The sequence below is a fragment of the Pteropus medius genome, unplaced genomic scaffold (assembly GCF_902729225.1).
Source record: "Pteropus medius unplaced genomic scaffold, Ma_sr-lr_union100, whole genome shotgun sequence".
Taxonomy (NCBI): domain Eukaryota; kingdom Metazoa; phylum Chordata; class Mammalia; order Chiroptera; family Pteropodidae; genus Pteropus; species Pteropus medius.
In genome coordinates this window covers 55283507-55292780 of record NW_024349800.1, presented here as the reverse complement: position 1 = coordinate 55292780, position 9274 = coordinate 55283507, and the positions used below count along the sequence as shown (strand labels likewise).

Here is a 9274-nt window from a genome sequence, read left to right as displayed (position 1 = left end):
CGGGAGCATCTGGCATTTGAATCGACCAGCTCATCTGTGCTGCTGAACAGCTTGAGGAGCGAGGCCATGATGCCAGAAGAATGGATCTGAGAAATGAAGAACTGGGCTCAGTTTCTGTGCAGAAACACAGGGCCTCTCCAGAACTCTCTAAAAGTCTGAGAGAAGGCCAGGATTAACATCAGTATCAGTCCCTAATGGAAAAGATGTTCTAGCTCCGATGAAGATGAGATGTAGCCCTGACCATGGCTGTTTTCCATGATCAAGGAAACCAGCTCTGGGGAGACAGCACAAAGCTGCCCGTCAAGAGCACAGCCCTGCAGCCCACGCTTCATGCATCCGTCGGTCCCATCAGGCTCTGCACTTCTGGCCGTTCTCTTTCTATCCATCCACTTGCCTCCGCAAGACTGTGAGCTTCTTGAGAACAAGGAATTATTTTTTCCCTGTTTCTCCATAATCATGGACAGAGTCAGTTGTCTGGGCAAGTCTGCTGCATGAGCTCTCTTGGCTGAAAGGCCAGTGGTAACGGCAATTGTCAAAATCAAGTGTTTATAAGATTCTCGTCTGTATAAAAAGTGCCACAAGGAATGAGGAAAAGAAGGAGGGTGGAAAGGACGCCCTAAAGTCTGCTTGGGAATGGAAGCATCCCCCTCACCCCACCTCCACCTCCTCAGTTAGTCTAAGAATGCAACCTGGAAATGCCCTCTCTAAAGACACTTTTAAACCAGTAGCCAACTGGTCATGGTGACCTACTCAGTATCAAACCAGACTCCATTTGAATCCTTTTTCTTCCAGAAGAGGGACCAGATAGGACCAGGTCATAAGCAAGAGACAAAGTGCCTTGAGCAGGAGTCCTGTGTCAAGAGTATGCAGACACCTGATCAATGCCTGTGCCTTACAGCTCCCCAAGTAGGAGACAAAGCAGCACCCTTGGACAAGGGGAAATACGTTCTACTGGGTCAGCTGTCCCCAACCTGAAAAGCAAATGAGTGCTCTGTCCACATGAAACAACAGACCCTCCTTTGCCAGGATGGGGAAGCTCTCTCCAGGTCTACTGTTTGATTCACCTGGTTAGTGTTCTACTCAACCGGAAGGCACCGTCCAAAGTCTGGGTGAGATACCCCAGAATGAACTCAGCATCTCTTCCAAGCCATGGCTACTCTTTTTTAAAATAAATGCCTCTTAGCTGAGACTGTGAACATAAGCCAGTGGTTGACACATGTGCACAACAACTGAGAAGCCATATGGGTAGCAGTAAAGTGAGCCTCATTGGATAAGTCAAAATACACCACCTCTGTAGTCAGTCCAACCCAGGACCAAATTTTATGGCCCAGGAAACATGCATTACAGAACTTCAGAGATAACAGAGAAAGCAAAGGGTGGGTAGATCTTCTCTGAGGGGGTGGCATGACAGTTTTCCAGAGTGAGATGGTCAAGAAAGAGACCCATGGGACAGATGGCTGTCTCCTTTTGCTAAGTTGGGGCCAGATCATGGTGGGCCTCGATGGCTGCCAGGGGAGTTTATACTACGCAGTGGGTGTAGTTAGTTATCGAATAAATCGTCATCATAAAGACTCACTTTCTTTTTTCCAGCCTCTATATCTGTTTCCTCAGAGAAACAAAAGCTCGCACATATATAATGATTTGTCTCAGGCAGTATTCTTAGTACTTTGCTTATAATAACTCGGTTATTGCTCAGAACCACCCCAAGAGTTATATACTATTTTTATCTTCACTGTTACCAGTTGAAGTGCTATGAAGTGGATAGACACCATGGCAGGGAAGCTGGAGTCTCAAAGGGTGTTTTGTCTTCTAATAAACAATTTTTTCCAGGGCCCAGAGTCTATTAAAAAAAAAAAAAAAAAAAGCTAAGTCTCAGCACATCTCTGTTGAAATCCAGCTAGTCTGTTAAGTTTGAGAAAATAAGCAGCATTTAACTCATTAGTCTGCAAATGACACCACTGTATGTTCTCTTCACCAGCTTAGTGAACAGAAGTCAGAGCAAAGGTGGAAGCTCAGGGCATAAATTTACCATCTGCAAAGAAATGTAATCAGATCCGAGGAGTTTCCACTTTGAAGTCTTCCTGAATCTGTGTGGGTTACAGGTCTGAACACATCACCAGCTTTGACAGGTGGCTTTATTTTTCATTTCAAAGAGGGAGAAAGAAAGACAAGGAAACCAAGGGAACACATGCACAGTGGATCTTTGAACGTTGCCCCCGAGTGCTCACAGAGGCACGGGTCCAAGTTCAGGTCACACGTTTAGAAGAGTGAAAGCAGTTGGGCTTCGGTGCCTCCCAGACTTTGTCCTGCCCGGTCGCGGCGCTGTGAACACTGCCTTTCTCCAGCTTGGCATGCCCACCCTTCTTCTCAGCTCTTAGACTGACTAGAAATGTGGCCAGTGCTTCGCCTAGTGCTCCTGGGGCCGAACATGTACCAGGTGATGGCAGCAGGCAAGAGAACACTCAACCAAAGAAGTAGCACTTGTCATCTCATCACAGAAGGACAGCATTGCTGAAGGCTGAAAGTCAGCTGCCCTTCCAAATCATTTAGCCCATAGCCTGCTAGTTCTCACGGAGCCTGTCTAACCGACATCTTTAATATCCAGAGCAAGGCAGGACATGGAGAGGTGAGCATGGCCAATCGCTCAGCCTAGGGATGTGGTCATTGGCATGTGGTTTAAATCCTTCCTACTTCCCAAAGGATTACCTGCTCTTTATTGGTGAAAATGCAGCAAAGCAGAGCCCAGGTGTCGCCCAGTGCAAATTCAGACAAGCGCAAGCGTGTCATAGCCTGCTGGGAGCCTCCTGCTTGAGATCCCGAGGAAGCCCCGGAAAGGTCCATGTTGTTGACAGTCACCACATGCCACAGCATAAGAACCCAGCAGCCAGCGGGCACAAGAGTCAGCCCTCCAGGAGGCAGTACTCTGGGTGGGGTAGGGACTTTGTTCAGGAGGAATGGGCCTGGTGTGTGAGATCAGAACAGGTGTTTGGTTTTGTGGGGAGGAGTAATTACATGCATCCTGGCAAGGTGACACTCAGATTGTCTTGCAGCCCAGATTTCTCTGGGCCAGTCCTCAGGTGAGGGACTCAGAGAGCGAGTCTTCACATAGCTGTGTGGCAGACCTCCCATATGAGACTGAGAGCACTAACCAGCATAACTCATGGGTGTCCTGGGCTGAGGGCCGGATGGCAAGATTTGCCTTTTTTATTTTTAAAAAATGATATTTATTTAACTTTTTTTTTCTTCTGATTACAAAAGTAATACATGTTCATTTCAGAAAGATTGGGAAAAAACGGAGAAGCATGAAGAGGAAGACAAAAGTCACCTGTAGTCCCACCAAGCTGGGCATAATGAACATTCGCTTACCTAAGTCTTCTTTTAAAACATTGTGAATATACTTTTTAAAAATAAAAGTAAATCCTGTTTTGTAATCTACCTTTTCCCTTAGCAATATTGCAAGAAACTTTCCTCCCACCCCATATATATTCTTCCACAATAAGAGTTTAGTGGCTGTCTAAAGTTTCCCTGTGTGCATGTGCCATAAAATTTACTCAGACTTCTTGCTGACCATTGTTTTGGTTCCACCTGTATTGATATTATAAACAACACTGAAGTGAACATCTTGTGTGTACAACTTTGTGTACACCTCTGACTATATCTCCAGGATAAAAAATTTTAATACAACCATTGGTACAAAGGGTTTTCATTTCTTATTTTTGAGATTTCTCTCATATATTCTAATTTTGAGATGACTGAAAATAAACATTCAAGACTGCTCAATTGATGCTCTTGGCTTCATGGCGACTTGAGGTGACTCTGTTTTCCATGCTCCAAAGGCAGCATTTCAGGTTGATCTTGGAACCCATTTGCTGTGGTGAATGTTTAATTAAGCAGGATATCATCACTCAGAGCAGTCCCTTATCAAATAATTGACTTTCATGAGTTCGTCCTTCACCTGATAGTAGTGCGAAGTGCTTCAGAGCACAAATGTGGGGGTCAGGAGGCCTGGTTTGGATCTCTGCTTCTCTTCTTGTTGTTTCATGACCTTGAGGAAATTACTTAATCTATCAGTTTCCTTTTAGGCTTATTGGTATTGCGATGCCTACCTGCTCACTACAACCATCTCCAACTCTGCCTAGAATTTATACTTAACGATGATTGCCTTACATTATAATGGAATTATCCAAGAAAAAATTACTGTATTGGAATTTTCTGGGTGTCAACAAGCGAGACAGCAATGAAGAGTCAAGGGGAGTTATAGAAAGTACCTTAGGAATCACCTAGCCTCCCTCTTCTGTGCAAATTTGCAATTAGGGAAGGCAAGGGAGGAAAGTGAGGCTCAGCTCTGTTCTCCACCTTCTGATATAAGTCCTTGTACTCCAGCTTTTTTCTCGCTGCCTCCCTCACCAGCATTATATAGCTCTCTGAAGCAACAGAGGGAAACAGGGAAAGTCAATCGCATTTCTTGCAGAACTGTACACATGAAAGAATTTCAGGTATTTGACCTGACAAAGGTCTTATGCTCATTTCAGAAAGATTGGGGAAAAATGGAGAGTATGAACTCTCCAAAACAGTGGGAGAGTATGAACTCTCCCCCAGGGCAAAAGGGATGCAGTCCAAGCCCTGTCATTGGCTAGAACTGGCATTTTGTAGACCCTTCCCTTGAACCAAGACAGGGATGCGGAAGGGAGCTGGGCATCACCAGTGAAAATGAGGACTAATTAAGCCTGGGGTTCTAGAGCTCTGTGAACACTCATAATTCCTCTGAAGAAAAATCCATGTCCTCTCTACCCAGAAACTGAAATATAAACTGTTGCAAATATATAACAGTTTTATTAAAAATCATCGTGATCCCCAAATAAAGACATGATATAAAGTGAAAACGGGAGTGGAATTATCAGACATGAGGGTAGATCTGGCACAACACTTGGGCTCCAATTTAAGCTTTAAGCACTCTGATTGCTAAAAACAAAGAGGAACCACATCGGTTTAATAAATCCAAAGATTTTAAATCTACCTTTAGAGACACATTTATTTCTAAACTTAATTTCAACGAAATAATTATGACATGGATCTCAATAACACACAACCCAAAGTCTTCAACTTCGATTCCTTTTGAGCATCAAAATTTATTCTGTGAAACTGAAAGAATGTCCCTCCAATGATCTAATTAACTATTTTTCAATGATAAGTAAAGATCCGGGGTGACCGCAACCCCTTCTTCCTGGTGAAGGAGAATTCTGTGACTCACCTTCATTAAGAATCCCCTTCCTAGGAAGCTGTGGCTGGGACATTACATTCACCCATTCATTCCTTCACAAAGTTTTTTCTAAGGGCCTGTTCAACACCAGAAGTCGGATTAAGCATTGACCAATAGGAACTGATAGATAACAGATGAGAGAAGAAGATACCACAGGCCAGAAAGGGGGAACTTGATGAGATGTAATCACTTTCACCTATGAGTCTCTTCATGCCTACAGGCAATTCTGAGTTGTGGACGTGAGTTCCTCTGACCTTTGTGCAATGCTGTTGCCTTCACAGCAGCCAGAAGCTTGTTAGGGCCAGGATCTACAGCATGACACACATTATCTCATTTAATCCCCAGTAGCAACCCTATGAGTCTGTTATTATTATTCTCTTTTACAGATAAGGAAACTGAGATGTTAGAGGTTAAACATTTGTAAGTGACAGAACTGGAATTAAAATTCAAGTCTGTTTGAGTCCATCACTTGGAATCTTTCTACACTTAACTAATGTATTATATTTAACTACTGCCTCTTACAAAGTGTAGAGCCAGATCCTTAGGTTTCTATATTCCATTTTCTAATATAATGTGCTTCATTTACTACAAAGAATGTTTTAGTTATGGTTATTATTAATGTCATTGTAATTAATGGAAAATATCATAAAGCTATTATTATTATTGTTACTGTTAAAACCAACACTTATTTGCATGTCATTTATAGCTTATAATGCACTTTTGCAAAGATCATATTATTTTTTCAACAACTCTATGAGGTAGGCATGTCTCTGTCTTCCAGATGGTAAACTGAACCTTGGAGAGTTTAAATGACTTGTACAAAGTCTGTCAACCAGTCAATATTAGGCTGACCCTGCACTAGTGCGACCCTGAGTGACATCTCCATAAATTATGTGACCTAGGTGCTCACTTGCTTCACTCTAGGCTTAGTTCTACCTAAATTCGATCCTCTTGGTTATGAAGTTATATCAATTTCCATCATCTTAGAAGATACGATGCTCCCAGTTCACTGGAAAGATCGATGCAGTGCATCGGCAATGAGTAAAGGAAGCTCTAACACAAGTGCAGCCGGAGTTCCAAGACCCTTTGCCAGGTACAGCTTCTTCTTGGGCCCTTAGACTGGGAGCTTCTTGAAAACAACCATTGCGAATCATTTATCTCTGTACCTGCAGCTGCGGCCTCGGGCTTGATGCACAGTGAATAGTAATATTTTCCAGATGAATGGATGAATCAATCAACAAACACTTCTGAGCATGGACTTCTTCAGTATCTTGCTATGCTGGTGCTTCCTCTTTGAACCTGGAGAAGAGGGAGGGAGAGCAGGGAGCTTTGCCGAGCCCCAGGCCAGGTAGGACGTGAGCGAAAGGGGCCACGCAGTGCACGCTCCCACGCCCAAACTCCGTGGGCCTGCCGCGTCTCCCCGCTTCTTGCTGACTCAGACCCCTGACCCCCAGACGCCTCCCTCTGCCCCCTTGGAGGTGACTGGGGAGAAGTTCCCGCAGTTACAGAAGGAGGCTGTTCACCTCCACTTCCTTGCGCCAGATTATTCTCAGGGAAAACTGGGCCTTTTCATCTGCAGTCCAGGGGCTGCCACCCTTTTGCAGAACATGAAGATCCAATTTTATATAAAGAAGGGCTTCTTTTATTTCTTCTTTCTATTTTAGGGAGAAAAAGTAGCAAGATTGATCCCAGTTTTTAACATGGATTGAAAATGGAGTTTTGCCAGTTTTCTATATTTTACCCCGCTGTGCTCTGCCGGCCAGGGTAGGAGAGGAACAAGCAGCCTGTGTTCCTGGATCATTTTTCTGAGAACAGGAAAATGTCAGTGATTTGGGTAATTGAATGTCTGGATTAAAATTTACCTATACCACATCTTTGAATAAAAAGGATTTTGATTAAATAATATCAGCAAAGCAAACAGGATGATAAAGTAGAATTTCTGTCTGATTTAATGAAATAACTATTTGCATTGATTGTATATATAAGTAATGTTAATTGTGATCCAATTCAATCTCCTTATTAAAAACATAACCCATAAGGCCCTCTACTAATCAGGAAACATTTATTCGTCCAGTTTGGGTATATAACTGGCTTCCTTGGTTTTTGTTACTTTTGTCGATTCAGATTTGAGTCTCCCTCTTGCCTGAGACTGTGCAGGTCCGTGAGTTTTCCCCAGGGTCTTACCTGGGAAAGTGTCTCTCAGGAAGGACTGAAGACAATTATTCTGCTGGAGACGTATTTTCAGGGCCAGCCCTGGCCTGGGAAGATGACAAGGCTTCCTGCTGCTCTGGGTGGAGGGCTAGGGACAAGACAGGCTGTAAAGGAAACGGAATATATACAGAGAGGTCTTGGGATGGAATTCTGAAAGCAGACGAAGCTCGACTTCAGTTTTGCAATCTTCGGTAGCATTGAGATCTTTCAGCATGCTTCTTTACGTGATAAAATGTTTAAAAGAGGTGAAGAAATTGGCCTGTGATGCAATAACTCCAACTGTGCCCAAATATCTTGTAAACAAGGAAAGATTTTGAGTGCAGAGTGACTCTGCTCTTGGGGCTTCCAGGGTAAGGCGGCGTTGAAGGAAGAAGGTGGCAAGGAACAGAGGGAGTCCGATGAGGGTCCCTTTCCTTCCTGGCCCGGAGAATCCTGCCAACCATTCGTGGGTGCCCTGACTCCCTTAGAAGATAAGCCTCAGAGCTGAAAGGATCTCCAGGTGTTACCTGGGCAACAGCATTGCAACTGGCTTAAATATAAATAAATACCTCCTTAAGAAGACATTCCAGTTCACTGATGAGAGCAACTGGCAGTTAGTGAGACTGGGAAGGTGAGAACTCAGGTTATCGGCCATTCACTGGAGGGAACTGTATAACTCCCCTCTGCTTTCCACAGGCTGGCCTCAATGCCTGCGGAGGAAACATCGCCCTAGGACATCAAAATCAATCACGCATTTCATGCATCGCGAGTGGAGTTGTACCAAACAACTAGCTTCTGAGGGCCTTGCGGACTCGCCTCTCCTCTCCTTCCCCACCCCTTACACGCACACGCACACACACACGCACACACACGAATCCCTAAGGAACTCACTGCGCTATTCATTCACTCCGCCAGAGGTTTCCTGTCACTTCCAACAGAATTGGATATTCCTAATCAAACCCTTGACTCTCGCGATGCCTTGCACGCAGCACTTCCTTAAGACTCTCTGGCTGGCTGAGTAATTTCAGTGTGGTAAATGAACGCACAGAAGCTACTCCTCCTTCTCTCTCATCCGCGTGTGCATCCCCATCCCCTACCCTGTCGGGACCCCTGGCTGTCCCAGTTGGTTGATTCGGAATGAGGACAGGTCCCTCTCAATCCCCTTGGTGTGAATAATAGTGTTGGGCTTATAGTCTCTAAGAAGCTTTTCTGATTCAACCCTATACATTTATGTGATATTAGACTTTTCAGTGAGTTCCTCGGGCAACAGTTTCATAATTTCATTTTTAACCTTTCAACGAAGATTTAAAATTAAGCCGTTCGGGTCTTAGTATTCCTCCTGGCTTCTTGTTTTCTTCTTGATGATCCCAGCTTTTTTCTGCCCCCCGGAAAAATGCAAAACAATTTGACCTACTAAGAACCACCTGCTTGCTACTCGCCACCACTCACGCCTGCTGTCACCCTTTGGGCAGCGAAGCCGCCCCCTCCCCTACCCCAGCCCTCTGCCCCTTGTCTTCTCCTGGCCTTCTCCTGGGCAGCCCCACGCTGACGCCTGCAAGATAAAAGCTCTTAGCACTTTGCCTCCCAAACCCCTGCTGCCCAAACCCCTCCAGACTGCCACCTTCATTTCAAAGGTTTATTGTTGCTATTTGTTTTTGTTTTTTAATTTTCTATTTGTAGGCCTCTCTTCCGTCCCGCTACACAAACTACCTACCCATCCCTTGCTTTCCCCGACATGCCCTGCGGGCCCCCTCCTCCTCCAGATCTTAGAAGATCCTCACGTCAGGTGACCACAGCTGCTTTCCCGCCGCCTTCTTCTTTCCA

At 44.7% G+C, this 9274-nt stretch overlaps 1 long non-coding RNA gene across 2 annotated transcripts; it reads left to right on the top strand.

Moving 5' to 3' along the window:
* The first annotated feature begins 2297 nt into the window (after window positions 1-2297).
* Window positions 2298-7560, top strand: LOC120621935 (uncharacterized). Of its 2 annotated transcripts, none has more exons than XR_005658352.1 (3): window positions 2298-2626; window positions 6478-6608; window positions 6925-7560. It is a non-coding gene; the product is annotated as an uncharacterized LOC120621935 (long non-coding RNA). The 2 variants fall into 2 exon arrangements; XR_005658351.1 differs by lacking the exon at window positions 2298-2626 and adding an exon at window positions 6305-6353 and having other exon boundaries at window positions 6433-6608.
* Window positions 7561-9274: the final 1714 nt, after the last annotated feature.